The following is a 20,848-nucleotide window of genomic DNA, read 5'->3' on the forward strand; positions in this document are numbered from 1 at the left end:
GTACACTGACTAGCAATTAAGAAAATAAAATGATATTTATATTTTGAAGCAGATAACCTACTGGCTGATATTATATATTGATTACATTTAGACTGATTAGAAAAAAATACAGTATGTGCCTAGCATTGAAATAAAAAAATACATTTGCCCTGTCCAAATACCCACACTTGCGGTCTTTGCACTTGACCACTAGTCTACTTACATGACATATTTCCTGTATTTGGCTCAAGTGTTCAAGTAGGCGTGAAGACTTCAAGTGTGTATAGAACTTTTGATTACCCGATGGGACACACTTATAGTCTTGCAAAAAATGCAACCATTTACAGCTTTTTTTTTAAAAATTATTATTTTCAATACTTTGCATTTTAAAACACACTTCTAAATGTCTGTTTAGTGATCACTATGTAACTAACATAAAACACAATTTTAAAATTGTGGCGATTCTTTAAGTGATAAAAAGCAGTTGCAAATGATGTACAAAATACACATAGCCTACTCATCTTTACATCAATAAAATGTGCAACACTTTATATTTTACTACCAAATTATATGTAACATATAATTAATTTAACTTACAGTCGTATGTTTTCCTTGACATCTCGCGATTTCGGGGCATGTGAGCTCCCAAACATAATGCATGATGGGATACACTTATCCTCAAATACTGCTCCGAAGCGGTATTCAAGATGGTGTGGGTTTAGTGTGCATTAAGGGCACTGCACTTGGGCATTTTTAAGACATGGGACAGTCTTGCGCACTTACTTCCTGTCGCGTGCACGCGCTCTCAAGTGGCCAAGACAGCAAGTGTGGGTATTTGGACAGGGCAACTTTCTTTAATAAAACTTAAATGTGAAATTATAACTTTCAAAATATACCTATATTTCTGTGTGCACTGAATTAAAAAAGTAAACATTATTTGTATTGAACAGGCAAGTCAACTAGAAATTCAGCTATAATTTATCTTAAATAAAATATGGATATGGATAACATTAAATTAATTGGCTGATACGAGCATGGCTGCCAATATAGTATCCATCCATCCCTACATATTTGTAGACTTAGGGATTTTTTGGCACTGAAATGGCTGGCGCTATTCTGAGTTCTGGTCTTATAAAAGTCTCTGAATATAAAGTGATCAAATCCGATGGAGCAAAACCTTCACAAAACTAATGGAATAATGAAATGAGATACAGGATGTCTGTCTGTAGGCTGTGTTAAACTAGATTACAGGGGAGCACTAATTCCAGCATCCTGGACGGTGGCTCACCACAAACACTGTGACATTGCCACTTTTATGGGGATGATGAAAAGGTCTTTCTGGGTTTTTAGTGCTGTGGGGTTTAACCTCTGAAGATTTATTAGAGTACACGGTGCTACGTTTGCTGCTTTTATTGCAACCTTGCAATGTCTGTTGATGGGGCCCCTTGTGAATGAGATGCTCTGCCTGAGAGATGACCTGTATACATGAGAAATTAATCACTGTCTGTCTGTGGAGCAATACACCTCTGTTTACAGTGTGGAAGTAGTTATGTACTGTCTGTTTAATGTAAGACTAAAAAGACATAAACATCCTAAATCTGTCGATGGGAAAAATGATGCAGTGGGCACACCAGGTTCTTTGAAGTCAACATTAAACTGCGTTTACAACCCATTGTACTTGAATAATCTGACATAATTCTTGTCAATCTGGTCAAAACTTTTGATTGACAGCTGTAATGTACACTTAAGGATATTCACACTTGGAAATCTTCTTGTATCCATCCTCTGCTTTGTGCCTTTTAATTACTTTTTTGTGGAGTTGCTTGGAGCCTACATGTTCATGGTGTAAGTTCTGCCACAATATTGACTTGCCAAATTGAACCTTCCAGATGGCGTATTTATACTAAAATCAATTGAAAGCCCTTGACTGCACACAAGTTATCTCCATTTTAACTATTGATGTGTCTTCTAAAACCAATTGGTCACACTAGCAATGGTTGAAAAGGGGTGAATACTTTGTAATTATTTTGGATTAAAGACAAATTATAAAAAGTTCACCCAAAAATAAAAAATCTGTCATCAATTACTCAACCTTATGCTATTCCAAACCCATAGGAATTCATCTTCAAAACACGAATGAAGATTTTTAATGTAATCTAAGAGATTTCTGTCCCTTCATTATATTATTGAATTTTCAAAAAATTCATAAAGACATTGTAAACGTAATACATACGAATCGAGTGGTTTAATACAAGTCTTCTGGAGACACGATGGCTTTATATGAACAAAAGTCTATTGAGTTTGGAATGACGTAAGTTATGATGACTTTTCATTTTATAACATATATAATTATGTATTAAGATATTATTCAACTAAATAAAAGTGAAAATCTTAGTATATCTAAATTATTAATTAATAATGATTTTTCATTTTTGGGTGAATGTAAGTTTAACATAATTCAGTACTGTAAAATAACAAACATGAAAGTCCAAGGGTGGTAAATACTTTTTACAGACAAGCCCAAAAAGACCATGAATGTGCATTAAGAAAGTAAAGTCACTTATGAATTCAAATTGACTTTAAAATCAAAACAAACATCTCTGATGTTTGAAATACATAAATCACGATAACTCAAGGAGCAAATGCCCAATTCTGATCATCCCTGCAGAATCTAACATTTCCTGAGGTCATCTCCCATCATTCCTGCTGCTGCTGTTTACAGACCTAACACTTACAGACAACAACACTCGCACATGCATGACATGCTGCACTGCATTTTAACTGCACCAAGTGAGTGTTTTTCACCTTGAGGGTAAACATTGGGGGGGAAAATCACAAATGATGTAAAACACACATCTAAACATATACGTGTCAGTATTGTGATTCATATGGTACATGGGTACATCTTTGACTGTATTGGAGACAGCAGAGCTCCGATGATTAGGAAGGACCGGGTCAGGGCGGTGCTTCTAATAGCCTCTAAAAACAGCTTGGCACAGCACACACCTTTGTTCCGACTCACATAATCAAAGCCAGCCAAAAACTGCAGCCAATCAAAGAGGTCCGCTGTGAAACACCAGTCTATTCGTCTCCATCTACTGCAATAACCCCCTCCTGCTGACAATTACTTTCAAATGGAGATCTAAATAAAAGATGATATGTCCATTAAGACAAAGAGCTATCTGCAGGGTCGCGGGGAGGTCGGTCTGCGGCAGGCGTAAGGGATATTCATGCTCAGTCACATCCCAATTACCCGCCAGCAGCACTGGCAGGGTGTGAGCAAACGTGCGTGAGGGAAGCTTCATTACGGAGGGGGATGAAGTGCTGAAATTAAACAGCAGTGTCTCCCGCTGCGTTGAGCCCCCCGGCCTAGAACACGCAGCCTGGCTCTGACATAATGTGGCTGCACGTGATCACGTAAGCGAAGACTCTCACGCACACATGCTGTACTGTACTGCATACATTAGGGTTGTTTGGGAAGTGAAGAGAAACATGCAAACAAAAACAAATAAATTATGCAAAATGCTGATGTTCCCTCAAAATTTGCTGATCATATGGAAAAGACATTACATTAAGACTACAACACAGCAGGTAGAGCCAGATTAGGCCATTACGGGAATAAAACAGGAGTAAGTACATGCATACATGTCAGAGTAAACAAAAATCTTCCCATATTCCAAAACTGTCCATGCAGCTTGGTGGTTACTCGTGCAGTCATAAATATCTTATACTTTTTATAAATCTAAATTTAAAACTTGCACTACAGTGTCTATGGATGGGAAGTTAGAACTGGGTCTTATTCTGCATCAAAACAGTGCAATCAGTGTAGTCAGATTACTGAACAAATGACTCTTTATGAGCGGTTTGTTTTCAAATAAACAAATACAACGTACAACTGAGCTAAACAAACAGACATTACAAGTTTTGTCAGCAGTATTTTTTACAAATAAATAAATGAAACTAACATTTAAAAGTTTGTGGTCAATAAGATTTATAAAAAAAAAAAAAGAAATAAAAAAAAAAAAGAAATTCATACTTTTATTCAGCAAAGATGCATTAAATTGACCAAAAGTGACAGTGAAGACATTTGTAATGTTACAAAAGATTAATATTTCAAATAAATACTGTTCCTTTGCTCAACTTCCTATTCATTAAAGAATGAAAAAAAATGATCATGGTTACACAAAAATATTAAGCAGCACAACGGTTTTCAAGATTGAAAATAAGCAGAAATGTTTCATTTTGCACCAAATTAACATATTACAATGGTTTCTGAAGGATCATGTGACACTGTAGACTGAAGTAATGACTGCTGGAAATTTAGCTTTGCCATCACAGGAATAAATTACATTTAAAATGTATTAAATATCTTAATGTATTAAAACGGAAAACAAATTTTATTGTAATAATATTTCACAATATTACTGTTTTAACTATATTTTTTGATCAAATAAATGCAGCCTTGGTGAATCAAAGAGACTTCTTTCAAAAACATTTAAAAATCGTACCATTCTCAAACTTTTAAAATGTTGGGGATAATACCACCTTTATATATTGTTATTCAATATATAGTTGACAAGTTATAGGTTTGCATGCTGTCTCAAAGGAAGGAAGGAAGGAAGGAAGGAAGGAAGGAAGGAAGGAAGGAAGGAAGGAAGGAAGGAAGGAAGGAAGGAAGGAAGGAAGGAAGGAAGGAAGGAAGGAAGGAAGGAAGGAAGGAAGGAAGGAAGGAAGGAAGGAAGGAAGGAAGGAAGGAAGGAAGGAAGGAAGGAAGGAAGGAAGGAAGGAAGGAAGGAAGGAAGGAAGGAAGGAAGGAAGGAAGGAAGGATTTATTAAAATGTATTTTTTTTATTTATCAAAAATCCTATTATTTGGAAATGAAATCTTTAAATATTTCTTCCTCAAAAGTACCAAAATGAATCATTAATGAACCATAATTATTAAATTCTTAATGATTCCCATTTCTAAATACATCCCAATCAAGATATTCCTCTAAATGTCTGAAAGGCATTAATTGTTACAGATATGAGGGCTTTTGCTCAGGGAGGTGACCCAGCATGTATCCCAGCATCCACCAGCTGCCACTCCTCTTTGTCACATGCTTGCTGCAGTTATCACTCATTTGCCAGAGGACAATCAGAGCGACCGCTAACAGCCCCTAGCGCAGCACAGCCAAACACTGGGCTCCATAACAGAAGCCCATCAAGGTTCTGACGTATCAAAGCACATGGAAAAAAAACCCCTAAGAGCCTAGAGTGAAGTGATCCGTTTCATAATCACGGCTTCTCTTTTGATCTATACCACAAAGAGGCCGACTACCAACTACAGCAGAGCCGTGAAAACCCAACAAACGGCTCTATAATTCAGGTAAAAGAGTGACATAACCTAATTTTGAACTATAATCCTTAGAAAATCCCGATGTACCTCATGCCAGGGGCTTAAAAAGGAGGTTTGAATACAATGCCTGATTAGGGTTGACTGTTTGGCAGAGCTACGGAAAGGCAAAATTAGATTAATTTGCTTTTGACACACTGTAATAATCTAATAGCATTTAGCTCAGTGAACCCAGGCTTAAACAATGGCTTTGAATGCTCTTTAACCTGAAAAGCTCCAGAACCCAGCCAACACGTCTCAGGATTAAAAGCCCTCTGTAACCTGATGGATGCAACTCCAATTACAGGCTTATCAAACTGGCAAAAACCGCAGCGCGACTATTTATAGCCCGAACTGAAATAGCCAGCGCCTGCCTCCCAAAAGTGGTCATGAGGCAATCTGGCCCGCACGAGCCGCCTGCATCAAGCGATTCCTCGACCAAACGTTGACGAGTACCCTCTGTGTGCTGACGTGGGCCACTGGATGTGACTGATGCGTGTTGTGCGTTCGCGTGTCAGTTTTGAAGCTAACTGAAAGCAGCACTTGACAGAGAAGAGAGAATGATGTCAGCAGAGAGAAAGAGAGAAATGAAAATGAGTCATATCTCTAAGGACACAGACAGAGAGGAGAGCTGTGCACAGGCACGGCTGTCACTGGCCGCAGACACATGAATAAATAAAGGCATTATAATGAAGACAACTCGCCGTCTGCCCATCAGAGCCTGCCCAGCCTGGCACCAAAGCTCAGGAGGAAGAGAGAGAAGAGAAAATGAATTAAAAAAAAAAAAAAAAAAAGCGCGAGAGACAGAACGAGACAGGGGAGGAAGAGAGAGCGGCACATCACAGTGATTGACAATGATGAGCACTGTCTGCTTCTATTAAATCAATCATTGCTATAGGACTCAAGTCTCAGCTCTCTCAATAGGCTAACAAGCTCAGGACTTCACCGTTTCCATCAGCCGTTTACTCTCGCGTCCTCCCGCAGAGTGAAACATCTGGTCAGTTTCTCTTATCTGCTTTATTTCACGCTCAGGTGCCTTAGTGAGGTGTTGTGTGCCATTTCCCCCATGTGCCCCCTGCCAATGGTGTCATATTTGGACTGCTGTCTGTGACATTCTCTTTCACACCTCCCAATGCTGGGCTGTTTCCATGTGACATCCTCACCATAGCGACAGGGCTGGAGGAGGAAGACAGCCGGAGACTCGGCGAGGGAGGATCAGATGCGTGCAGGCCTGTCAGGAGTCTTCATTGCTCTGTCCAGACTAGGAATAGGTCATGCTGATTGAGTCATTCTAGAACCGACTAGTCGATTAGTGAGAATGACTAGTTTTATCTGGAGCTTTCTTTTTTTTACTGTCTAGTTCAGGGGTGCAAAACTCAGTTCCTGGAGGGCCACAGCCCTGCAGAGTTTAGCTTCAACCCTAATTAAACAAACCTGATGCAGTTAATCAAGTCATTCAGGCTTATTGGAAAACTTCAGGTGTGTGTGTGTTGGAACAGGGTTGAAACTAAACTCTGCAGGGCTATGGCCCTCCAGGAACTGAGTTTTGCACCCCTGGTCTAGTTGAAAAAGACAAACACATCTAGCATAAAACAGTTTTGTTGCCTGTCAAGCTAATCATAATTTACAGTGATTAAACTACATTAGTTAAGCTACGAACAAAGTATCTAACTATACTGAAGCTATTAAAGGGTTAGTTCACCCAAAAATGAAAATTATGTCATATATTACTCACCTTCATGTCGTTCCACACAGATCTTCGTTCATCTTCAGAACACAAATTAAGATATTTTTGATAAAATACGATGGCTCAGTGAGGCCTCCATTGCCAGCAAGATAATGAACACTTTCAGATGCCCAGAAAGGTACTAAAAACATATTTAAAAGTTCATGTGACTACAGTGGTTCAATCGTTATATTATAAAGCGACGAGAATACTTTTTGTGTGCCAAAAAAACAAAATAACGACTTTAACAATATCTAGTGATGGGCGATTTCAAAACACTGCTTCGAAGCTTTACAAATCTTTTGTTTCTAATCAGTGGTTCGGATTGCATATCAAACTGCCAAAGTCACATGAACTATTGAAATTTCAAAACACTTATGATGTAACAAAGCCTCGTTTACTGAAATAATGTGACTTTGGTGCTCCGAACCACCGATTCAAAACAAAAGATTTGTAAAGCTTCGAAGCTTCATGAAGCAGTGTTTTGAAATCAGCCATCACTAGATATTGTTGAAAAGTCGTTATTTTGTTTTTTTGCCGCAAAAAAACAAAACGGTTGAACCACTGTAGTCACATGAACTGTTTTAAATATGTTTTTAGCACCTTTCTGGGCATCTGAAAGTGTTCATTATCTTGCTGGCAATGGAAGCATCGGATTTTATCAAAAATATCTTAATTTGTGTTCCGAAGATGAACGAAGGGTGTGGAACGTCATGAGGGTGAGAAATGAATGACAGAATTTTCATTTTTGGGTGAACTAACCCTTTAAGGATGTAAAAACTTAACTATCCAATTACGTTATGTATAATTTAATTAGCGCCAAGTTTTATCAAACAAAACAATTAGGGTTTGAAGTAATAAATTTACAATAAATACAGCTAAATCTGAAACAGTGATGAACCCTTTCATTAATAAGAACTACTGTATATGAACGAACCGATTCACTAGAATGAATCGAACATGCCAACATTTCATGAGAGAATAGACTGTTTACAACGAACGGACTCATTAGAATTAATTGGTGTTTCCAATGTTACAGAGAGATAGGGCTTTCTTGAGACCAACTAGTCGACTAGTATTTCATGCAACCCACAGAGAAGTTGATTTTGAAAATATGTAATTTTTGCACATCCCTACCCCAGACAAACAGATCTGGCGACAAGTTGAACATACAGATATGTACAGATCTCATCTTTTCCCATCCACAGCCCGGGGAGCAACATAAACACGCAGCCACGCTTCCCTGTAATCCCAGGCATTTCGGCACCATCTAATTTTCTCAGAGTGTAGGCAGACAGAGATGGAGGGGGAAAGTGAGAGGGAAAAAAATGTCTCATTACATAAGCTGCTTGTGCGACTGCAGTGCCCACACCATCCCAATAAGTGGCAGTTTTAGAGCAATCTAACGTAACAATCAAGGGACACACAAATACACACAAGCACAGAGCTGCTGAGTTATGTGCAGGAACCCAGTTAGCCCAAACCACAGTTTTCTGTGTTTGACAATTTGTTCAGAACCAGAGTTTGATTTCCCCATTGCAGGTCTCTGTTAATATCTGGTTCTGAACTGAATTATGATTGTGTCATCATGACATCATGAGAAGCAGCAAATTCCCCAGACAATTTTAACACAATAAATGAAGCATATTCAGCACATGCCAAGTTCTCTGAGAAAAACAACAAAAATTTGACAGGTAATTTTTTTATACGACCATCTTTTTCATTTCACTGTCTTTGAATTCACACTGTATAGTAATATTCAAATGTATTAACAATATTTTCACTTTGATGTGTGCATTTTTTGGGATAAAAGTTAATATAAAAATATAATTTATAAACTTTCATAAATAATATTTATTTAATATTTGATTTAAACTTCTGCAAAAGCAGTAACACAATATGCTGACTTTTTGCATTAATTGAACATTATGATTTATTCTTTCTCACTATAAAGTATGTTAACAGTACAAATACATCGGCATATATATATATATATATATATATATATATATATATATATATATATATATATATATACACACACATACACATATATAGGTATATATATATATATATATATATATATATATATATATATATATACACACACATACACATATATAGGTATATATATATATATATATATATATATATATATATATATATATATATATATATATATATATATATATATATATATATATACATACATATTTTTTTTTTTTTAAACACCAAAAGGTTGATTTGTAATAGTCGGATAAGATATAAGATAAGACAAAATAAAATAATTCTAAAGTAAAAACTAAACTAAAAATACAATAAAACAAATAAATAAATTCGTCTGAAGTACAGACAACAGCTTTCAAACCAACCACACAAACCAAAGTCAGGCCTTCACCAAAAGCACCAGTGTGAAAGTGTCATCAGAGAGAAGAGAGCAGGAGGTGTTCGGGTCTCTGTGAGAGCCTGTGAACGCCACTTCCCCTCTTGGCCAGGGCGGCGGCCTTCAGTGTGACTGTACGGTGTCTTGTTTCGAACAAGGGCTTGGGAGAGAGAATGGAGTTAGTTTACCAGTGTCTTTGAACACTGCGGTAGCACAGTGTAAACGACACCATCCGGTCCGACTCTCTCCTTTTCTATGCAACTCACACATACTCGTAGGGAACCACCCGGTGCTATCTGCTGAGAGATCAGATCAGAGGCACCAAAGGAGGTCCATTTCCCAGAGTAACCTTTCAGACGCGGCCGAACAGAATGCTTGCGCATCAAGGCCATGCAGAGTTTATCTGACAAACATACTGGTTTTCCCTACCCAACTGGTTAAACATACAGTACAGGCCTCTGTTGTTTAGTGCTGGAGAGGCCTGCTGAATTATTCATAAGACAAACAAGCCCGTGCTGCCGGGGCTGACGCACAATGATCCATCACAATGGACTCTTTCTATTGGGTGTCCTGCGAGTTGGCGAGCTCACTGGGGGGCATAGTCTGGGAGACTAGGTTCTCTCTCAATCTCTCATTAATATAAGAGAGAGGTTGTGAAACCCACTGGTCAATTTATGGCTAGAGTTTATCTGGTCGTAAAATGGTGCTTTGCGCTTCTCGGTCCAGGACCATGACGCATGGTAGGCTAATCCAGTCTGTGGGGTGAGGGGGGTAGAAAGGGGAAAGAGTGTGTGAGAGCGACAGAAACTATCCCCTACCCAGACGGAGCTGCAGGTGAATTGGTTTTGCCTCTGAACCTTGGGTTGACACTGTGCTTTGATCTCCAGCACATGCCAGACGCCCAGAGGGAAAAGATCAGTAGCGTACTGGGACATGGTGCTAGAAACAAATACGCGGGGGGTGGGGGAGTGTGAGAAACAGGGGTGGGGTAAACAGAGAGGTGAATGAGAATGTGTACGTGTCTTAAAAGCCTAGTTCACCACAAAAATGATAGTTGCGTAGTTGTTTACTCACCCTCACTTTGATCCCTGACTTTCTACCATGGAGCACAGAAAGAGATGTTAGGCAGAATGTTCACGTTGCTCTTTTTCCAGTGAAAAGTCAACAAAAACTCCAAATATGAAACAAATACGAACTCCAAATACAAATTCAGAACAGCATAAAAGTGAGCAAATTATAAATTATATTTTCAAGTACAAAAAAAATATTAAGGTAAGTACTAATATGCATAAGGGCTGGGTGATATATTGAAAAATCCACAATATTATGCTTTTATGCCTTTTTATTTAGCCATTAAGATGCCTAAAGACCATCATTAGTAGTCAGTAAGTTTGATTTATTTTATGAATCAGTTTAAACTGTCAATGAGTCGATCCAAAAGTCAGATTCAATTTGTCATCACAGTATTTGTGGCTTTTTCTTTCTTTTCTTAAGGCCGGGACACACCAACCCAACTAGTGGCAACGAAAGCCGATGATGTTGTTGCCTCACGTCGGCTGCGTCGGGGAAAAAAATGTGTGCTTGAACACACCGAAAGAACTTCAGCCGACTGTCAACTAGCACGCAGTTTCTGCGCCTGCGTATAAAGAAGATAACTGTTTATTTAAGCAGATATATTTGTCTATATTCGTCGTTCAAAAAGGGAAAGCGAAACTAAGACTCCATGTATACAAACCATAAACAAAGCAATGCTTGCTTACAGTTTTGAATATCAATCACGCTGATCACGTTCTTTATTCCACTCCGCTCATGTTATTATAAAAATATTCATGCATTCGATTGCTCAGGTAAGATGACGTAAAATTAGAACAAAGTGCTCTCTTATATATTGATATATTGTCCAACCCTAGTACATAGTATTGTACATAATACATAGTACCTACCTATACTATTGTATAATCTGCTATTAAAATATATTAACACTGATCTCCATAATGCGATGTGTGTTCATGCATGTATCATGCTTATTAATGCTGTGACCGAGGCCACTCACTTTCTGGGTGGTGTGTGTCTCTCTGTGTGTCTGCATCAAACTCAATGTTAACTGACAGCAAATAAACTACCATAAAAGGTTTCAAAAATTGTTTGTGTATGATGGTATTAGTGGCTCGGGGCTTGAACACCAAACAGATTCATTGAGCTTCTGTTTGTCTTTCCCAAGTCCTGCAGCTTGATTTTGAAACAGAAGACCAGGAGCCACTCTAGTGCAATTCATGGCGTGTTAATAAACTCCCCTGTTTGACAGGGCTGTTCATTGCTCTGTTGCATTGTGTTCTTTTATCGGCACAAATTGACCCCCCCTTGCCCTTCTCAGAGAAAGAAAGAGCCTTTCAAATGCTGCAGGCAGCGCTCCATTCAAACTGAGCTACGGGATCAGAGGCATTGCCGAGTGGCCTTTGACCCCACAGTGCTGCAAGGGTTTGCAAAGCAACAAAAGCCAGTTTTACACCCCTCACTGCCTGACAAGAACATGACAGGAAATTATCAATTTATCCAAAGAATGAAAACAAGCCAGGAGAAAATTGAAAGCCCAAGTTAATTAATGCATTTTTTAAAATGCGTACATTACAATCTTTTATGCAAAGGTGAATATGAGTCCTGTTTTTATTTTGTTCACCATTAATATTCGTCTAATTGAATGCTGAATTGACGAGAGGACCTTGCGTTTCTTTGTGCAGGTTGCTGAACAGGTAGAGACAAAAAAGGAGGAATCTTTTAACTTCTCAATGACAGAGACGTGGAATAAGCAGTGATAATTTTTTTTATATATATATATATATATATATATATATATATATATATATATATATATATATTATATATATATATTATATATATATATATATATATATATATAAAAATAAATAACTTCTCAATAGCTATGTTTCCATCCACCTATTTTTATGCACATTTTGGGATATCGCGTAAAAAAAAAAAAAAAAAAAAAAAAAAAAAACTGGATGGAAACGCAATTCTAAAAATGCGCATTGAAAAAAAAAAAAAAAAAAAAACTTATGCGCTCGAATGAGTTGGATAAATTTTTTATGTGACACGGTGCTTTATTCGCAAATGTTTTATGCGACATTCAAAATTTGCGCATAAGTTAAATACGCAACTTTGGATGGAAACATAGCTAATGACAGAGACTTGGGATAAGCAGTGATTTAAAAAAAAAAAAATGTATAAAAATAAATAAACAAACAAAAGCAATAAACAACAAACAAATGCATTGATTACATACATTTTGACAACTTAAAAAAAAAAAAAAGATGACAGACAGAAGGTTAGAGCAGTTTTTTTTTAAAACCGATGATAACAGATATAAGGAACCCTAAGAGGAAAGTGTGTGAGTGTGGAACGGTGTAAAAATAAAGTGTTGAGCAGCTACAACATTAAGAAACGACTAGCAGCTGTGTGTATGCGATTACACGTCTCTGCTGTGAGCAACATAATCTCACCCCCCGCTCGACCCCCCCTGCCAGGCCTGGAAACATCTGTGGGAGTTTAATGGAGAGCAGTAAGACTCATATCTGGCGGCTGAGATGACTGTTTGAGACATGAGCGAGAGCGGAGTGTCTGATTTACGAGACCGACAGCACTCCAGATTCCTCACTCCACTACAGCAAAGCCGGCCCAACTCTTCTTCATTAATCTCCATAAATACTGGCCTGATAAATAAAAAAGCCCCACTCCTGTGAAAAATAAGGGTGCCATTACCAAGCCATAAAGCAAGCTGTCTCGATTGCCCCTTTTAAGTGCGACAGTATGGGCAGAGCCTGCATACAGCAGGCCTTGATGCTCTGGAGTATGGTTACTGTGTTAAACGGGACAAAATTTAAGCTTCATAGAAACAGTATATATCATTATATAATTATTTCTGCTGGAAGGTTCCCAGTGGTTCAAATTTTTTACTTGTCCTGCCCAAATTTTCACTGGCCACACACCAAAAAAAATAAATAAATAAAGAATAAATAAATGTTTGTTTTCATTGTGTTTGACCCATACAACCTTATACGTGTTTTTTTTTATTTTATTTTTTTTTACTTGAAATAATTTATAATATAATAATAAAATAGGCACATATGATATACTTCTGTGAAATTAATATAATATAATATAATACAGTCAATAATCAAACAAACATATATATATATATATATATATATATATATATATATATATATATATATATATATATATATATATATATATATATATATATATATAAAATATTATATAGGTATTTGTTTTTATAATATTTATTCTTTCGTTGGAAAAGGAGATGCGATATTGTGCATTTGATGGCACTGAAGTGCTTACATTTCCCTAACTTTGGTGGCAAATTGTGATTGAAATTTAGACAGCACAATTATTGCGGTTATCTTAAATAATTGTGATTAGAATGAATAATCACGATTAAATTTAAAAATGAATAATGGCAGTGAACAGGGGTCACGAGTATGAGCTGAAGAAAGTGCTTCCATTCACATCCATTCATCATAAACGTGTACTCCACATGGCTCCGGGGGGTTAATAAAGGCATGGCGTCCGTAAGCCATAGGACGTAGCGTAAGCTTTTTGAACTGCAAGAGTTTTACACTTTCATCGTACATTGAATACGGAAGGCGGTCTGACCGAAGCTAGATATTTTACTTCATAACTTGTTAAATATGGATATTTTTTTACACAAATGCATCGCTTCACTTCAGAAGGCCTTTATTAACCCCCTGGAGCCATGTGGAGTAAACGTTTATGATGGATGGATGTGGATGGAAGCACTTTCTTCAGCTCATACTTGTGACCCCTGTTCACTGCCATTATAAAGCTCGGATGCGTCAGGATATTTATTAAAATACCTCCGATTGTGTTCATCAGAAAGAAGAAAGTCATATACACCTAGGATGGCTTGAGGGTGAGTAAAGCTTGGGCTAATCTTCATTTGAAAGTGAACTAATCTTTTAAGAATTTAAGATTTTGTTCCCTTGAATTGGCCATACAAGTACCTACAGGACATTTAACGACAGAAAAAAAAAAGAAAGAATTTATTGCTGCATTGTAGTTATAACTCTAATAAAATCAAAACCGGTAATGCATTCTAGAAAATGAAGAGTCCTTTCACCCTGGTTCACACCTGGTCCTTTTATCTTATTAGTTATGATAAAATGTATATCACCAATACAAATTTCACACCATATCTATCTATTCGTGCTTTTATCACTGATGTGAACTTATTTGACTTTCAATTAATTTTAACTCTACTTTCCTGCATTTAAATTTAAATTGCAATTCTGCATCCTGTTTGCTACAACAATTCAATTTCAGGAACTGAATTGCAATTTAAAAATCATTCTCAATTCAATTCCAAATGATGTGTTAACACCCCAGACTTGCATGGCAGGATGTCACTAAATTGGTGGCATTCTAAATAAAAAAGCTGTCTAGACTTGAAACCCATCTGCGACAGTTTGAAAAAAGCAGACCATACTTTTGTTTTGCACTTTGTGTTGGTTTTTTAAAACTCGCTCGCCAGATATACTGCAGTATAAATGCTATATTGAATCTCTTTGAAAACACACTTACTTACCACCTTCACCACACACTGTCAGTTCAATGCTCAATGGAATGGATAAAAACATTTACACAGCATTCAGCACTGAAAGGTTTGGTCATTTTTTCTCAAACTGTGAATTTAATTAAACAAACTAGGATTCTCAAGGCTGAATGTATTCATACATGCAGCGGTGCACCTCAACATTCTGCGTATTGATAACTGAAGCAATCAGTGCTCCCTCATTTCTTTTCACACAATAGCTTAAAAGGATCTTGATTGAGAAGAAGCCGTGATTTGTGACCTTCTTAGACAAACCTTGTAATGCGCTACAAAATCCTATAAAAACATGATTTTATCTCCGCTAATTTGTACTGATAGCTATGCAAACCTCAAAAGCGTAGCCAACCCCGTAATTAAGGTTTGTGGTTCCCTTGAAGGCTTTGTAGCCAGAACAGGGTTAAGCAAGGGTTCAAATCACGGAAGGGTCTCACACGCTATACGCTTTGGAACGGAGGGCAAGTGGGTTGTTTTACTCCGCGTTGTGTGCCATAAATCTAATCAAGGTGATAAATCAAGGCCATTCTGACTGGGCAGACTGTAACTGTATTGTAACAGAACCTGAGGAGAACAGCCAGCGCTGGGAACTAGGCCATTAGGTCCTCTCAATCCCCAGCTTTGGGTAGGGTTTCTCTAAGCATGTAGTTAACTACACTCAGGAAATGATTCCTCTCCAGACCATTAATGCACTATAGAATAATAGACACACTAAGGACCGTGGCAGATGTATTTCTGCGCCTATAAAGCCGTCTCTCAAAAGCCCTCTTCGCTTGCCAAACGCAACACCTCTTGCTCCAGAGCAGCGACGGAGCCTGTAAAGGTTGGCCCACTCTACGCGTTCCCAGACAAGGCAGAATGTTAACAGGGTCAGCGCTGGGGACTGAGCCCTACAGTTAAATCCATTTGAAAATGCAAAAATGTGAGTTCTGCTTTATAATGGCTCCCGCAGGTCCCGGCGTTACGGGCCAAAAGAAGCTTCCCCGAAGCCAACTGCTGGATCCGATTTCAGCCCTTCCACCCCACCCAGCAAAAGGAAAAAAAGAAGAAAAAAGCAGAGAGAAAGACAGACAGACAGAGGAGGAGAGACATTTAACGCACATTTCACTTCAGGACAACCATACCAAAACAATTCAATTATCCCATCGTCCTTGGGGCCCCAAACTGATTTATTGAGCCGTGGCACCTGAGATGCAGATCATTCCAGGTCTCCATTCTAAACAAAAAAAAAAAAAAAAAAAAAAAAAAAAAAAAAAAAAATCACCCCCCACCCCTTCGCCATGTTTCTCAGACCCCTAGGTTCCTGTTAAAAACCTGGGCAAGTGATCCAGGAAGAGAGGGGCCAGGCCTTGACAGCCCTGCCTGAGATTATGACGAGAAGGTCGTCTTTGAATGAAAAGCTCGTTTATCCGAGTTAACGCTGGCAAATTTGCCTCTCCACATCCAGCCCCTGTTAGCTTTGGCAAGTCAAGGGAAACGCAGCGGTAGCGCTGCGCAAACACCGACGGGGCTGTGCTGCTCCACTCTTCTTTTCTCTTTTCGACACTTTTGGGAGCCGGAGAAATGATCCCGGACACCTGGGAATGGCAAAGCCACTCGCAGCCGAACTTTTAACTACTTGAGCTGACTGGCAGAGGCTTTAAAACTTGGGTAACTCTAATTCTTCTTGATTCTGGCATTTGTTCACAGAAATCAATATAATTCTCATGAGAACTCAATGGGCACAAAAAAAATCTATTAGTTTTAAAACGCCAGTCTGATAAAACATATTCAAACAATGACAGTGGAGCATAACAAAGGAAGTGAATAAAAAGGAGAAGTTTGATATTTTCAAAGTAATAGTTATGCTACACGCTTTACTGATAGCTGCATTTATGAAGGTCATACTTTCAATTGCCCATGGAAATTCTTTGTATTCAATTTATTCCATTGTACTGTTGAAAGTAATTTACGTGGCCTAGACTGAAAATTAAAATCGAAGATTGTCTGTGGAAAGAAAAAAAAAAGCACAAACAAATTCTCCTCCTCAGATTCAAAAACAAAATGAAGAGCCACAGCTGCAGCAATACAACTACTTGTTTAATATTATTTCGATGATGACCTTGTGGGCCATCATTTCTTGTCAGGCCAAATTTTACTTCTGCAAATTTTCGCAGCCCATCATGAAATATTCATCTGAGGAGCCTCCCGCTCCACAGCACATTTCGGACCAGTAATGAACAATACGTACTCAAAGGGGGATACGATTTCACAAACAAACAAAGAAAATTACCAAGCGTCTTGAATCCCCCTGCTGAGCGACTATCCTACTCAATTAAAATGATTTCACTGTTGCTTTTCTTCAATGGATGTTCTTTTCCTTTTGTCCTCTTTTTAGCACACTGTGCATTCGACACAAATCAAGGTCAGGATTAATTATGGAGTCGAATCCCATCACTTTTATTTCTTGGTCAAAAGCATGATATACTGTGTTTACCAGTGGCAAATCCTGCTAAGAGCAGCCCCCTTCTCAGCGTGGCGGCAGCCTCGGGGCACTGCCCAACAACACCGCTTCTTCAAAACCCCCGGCCCGAGTTTACTACTCTGCACTGCACCGCTAACATAAGCTATAATCAGGGGGTCTCATTCATTAATACTGCTTAAGAAAAACAGCAAGCAAACCTCTAATGATTTAATCTCTCTCGTGCTCTCATACACAACCACACCAGAGTATTTGTGTTAGGCTAATGTGCTAATGATTAGAGCCCACATCTCTACCTCCCGCTGCTCCATAAAGAGCAGTACAGAAGAATAACAAACAGCTGTCCACCGCAGGAATCCACAACTGCTCCACCAGCACTCATGATTGGCATGAAGAAACTACACCAACCTCGAAAAAAAATACACACGCTACCTGCTGCATAATGTGAAGATTAGCTGTCACAAAGACTACTGAGATCACAAATGATTATTGCTCATACAAATAATATTCTTAATAAGAGTTCAGTATGTAAATAATAAGATCCGAGTAGGAATTCAATCATACATTTATACTTTATCCCACTATCAGTCTAGTAATAATTTTGAAGAGCATGTGTGTCAGAATCACTTGAAAAACTGCAAAGTAAAACATTTGGCTGTTGAACACAGTTTTAGTAAGCCATAATGAATAACAGAATCATGTGGCCAATCTAAAGGTTATTTTGGTCTAGTTTATGCTGAGTTAATTTACAACAGGGGTTAATTTACTGGAGGCTTGCACAAAGCAGATGCACAGAAAGTGCTTGAAGTGTGGTTTACTCAGCTGTATGCAGTATTAGGAATATATACTCACTATTCTCATTTGTTCCTGCTAGACAAGACAGTCTGTCCTGTCACTCCAACAAGACAAAGACTAACAAGCCTAAGTCTGTATGTTTCAAACAAAATCCTCAAATATCCTTAAAAGATTTTATGCCAAAAATCACCACTTGTTCTGATTTACTATGGTGGCCCTACACCAAAACAAACCACTGTTTGCTATCAAAAAAATATATTCATTAATAAAATATATACAAAATCCCAGATACAATTTCTAACAGATTCAGAAAAATGCAATTTAACAGTACATAAGGCTTATATATCACCATATACACCGATCAGGTATAACATTATGAACACCTTCCTAATATTGTGTTGGTCCCCCTTTTGTTGCCAAAACAGCCCTGACCCGTCAAGGCATGGACTCCACTAGACCCCTGAAGGTGTGCTGTGGTATCTGGCACCAAGATGTTAGCAGCAGATCCTTTAAGTCCTGTAAGTTGCGAGGTGGGGCCTCCATGGATCGGATATGTTTGTTCAGCACATCCCACAGATGCTTGATTGGATTGAGATCTGGGGAATTTGGAGGCCAAGTCAACACCTCAAATTCGTTGTTGTGCTATTCAAACTACTCCTGAACCATTTTTGATTTGTGGCAGGGCTCATTATACTGCTGAAAGCCACCAGAGAATACCGTTTCCATGAAAGGGTGTACATGGTCTGCAACAATGCTTAGGTAGGTGGTACGTGTCAAAGTAACATCCACATGGATGGCAGGACCCAAGGTTTCCCAGCAGAACATTGCCCAAAGCATCACACTGCCTCCGCCGGCTTGCCTTCTTCCCATAGTGCATCCTGGTGCCATGTGTTCCCCAGGTAAGCGACACACATGCACCTGGCCATCCACGTGATGTAAAAGAAAACGTGATTCATCAGACCAGGCCACCTTCTTCCATTGCTCCGTGGTCCAGTTCTGATGCACATGTGTCCACTGTTGGCACTTTCGGCGGTGGATAGGGGTCAGCATGGGCACCCTGACTGGTCTGCGGCTATGCAGCCCCATAGGCAACAAACTGCAATGCACTGTGTATTCAGACGCCTTTCTATCAGAACCAGCATTAACTTCTTGAGCAATTTGAGCTACAGTAGCTCGTCTGTTGGATCGGACCACACGGGCCAGCCTTCGCTCCCCACGTGCATCAATGAGCCTTGGCCGCCCATGACCCTGTCGCCAGTTAACCACTGTTCCTTCCTTGGTTCACTTTTGATAGATACTGACCACTGCAGACCGGACCAAGTCGTCTAGCCATCACAATTTGGCCCTTGTCAAACTTGCTCAAATCCTTATGCTTGCCCATTTTTTCTGCTTCTAACACATCAACTTTGAGGACAAAATGTTCACTTGCTGCTTAATATATCCCACCCACTAACAGGTGCCGTGATGAAGAGATAATCGGTGTTATTCACTTCACCTGTCAGTGGTCAGAATGTTATGCCTGATTGATGTAGATGCAGTAAATAAAACAAACAGGTGTCACCTAATTGTATGAAGTGCAAAGATTCCCAAAGAAGACCATTATGACCAAATGGATTGAAAACAGCCCCCTATTATATAGGGATTGGGTAGCTATGACAAAGGACCTTGTATCTTTATAAAAACAATTTCTTCTCTACCCTGTCATTCTCTTATGCTGTTTACATTGTATAGACAGCACAGGCTTCCAGGTTCTACGTCACAGTGGCGACTCATTAGTGGCCGGCTCCTGCATCAGCATCACACGCATGCATCGTGCTGTTTACGTAAACAGCGTCGGCCAATACTGAGCCAGCGAATAAAGTCGCTATTTTTGTTTTGTTTTTGCTCACAAAAAGTATTCTCAACGCTTCATAACATTAGGGTTGAACCACTGTAGTCACGTTGACTATTTTAACGATGTCTTTCCTACCTTTCTGGGGGATAAAAAAAAAAAACCTCTCGGATTTCATCAAAAATATCTTAATTTGTGTTCCAAAGATGAACGAAGGTCTTACGGGTGTGGAATGACATGAGGGTGAGTAATTAGTAACAGAAATTTCATTTTTGGGTGAGCTAACCCTAACTACAGTTTAAAAAAAATGAAAGTTACAGAACAGGTCGCTGCTCATATTCATACTAGTTGAGATTTAGGACCATTTAGAAATGACAAAGAACAGTCTGAATTGGATAAAGGAGTTATTAACTAATAACTAACATGAAATCAAAACTGACCCCATTTATTTTCTTAATGCATGTTTGTAGCCTTATTATCTGTGTTTTTCTTTGTAATTCTTAATCAAAAAAAAAAATTCCTCTGAAACAACTTTTCTGTCATTTAGACTTTGCGAGCTATTGGATAAGTGTTATTTAACAACGAAACAGCTATTTGGTTTGTAAAGGTCAATTTTCACCATCCAACCAATTCTT

At 38.5% G+C, this 20,848-nt stretch overlaps 1 protein-coding gene across 2 annotated transcripts in view; it reads right to left on the reverse strand.

Moving 5' to 3' along the window:
• Nucleotides 1-20,848, reverse strand: part of adka (adenosine kinase a) — a 152,392-nt gene that overhangs the window by 79,776 nt on the left and 51,768 nt on the right. The gene's annotated exons all lie outside the window — the stretch shown is intronic.

This window comes from Ctenopharyngodon idella, chromosome 13, assembly GCF_019924925.1.
Source record: "Ctenopharyngodon idella isolate HZGC_01 chromosome 13, HZGC01, whole genome shotgun sequence".
NCBI lineage: Eukaryota > Metazoa > Chordata > Actinopteri > Cypriniformes > Xenocyprididae > Ctenopharyngodon > Ctenopharyngodon idella.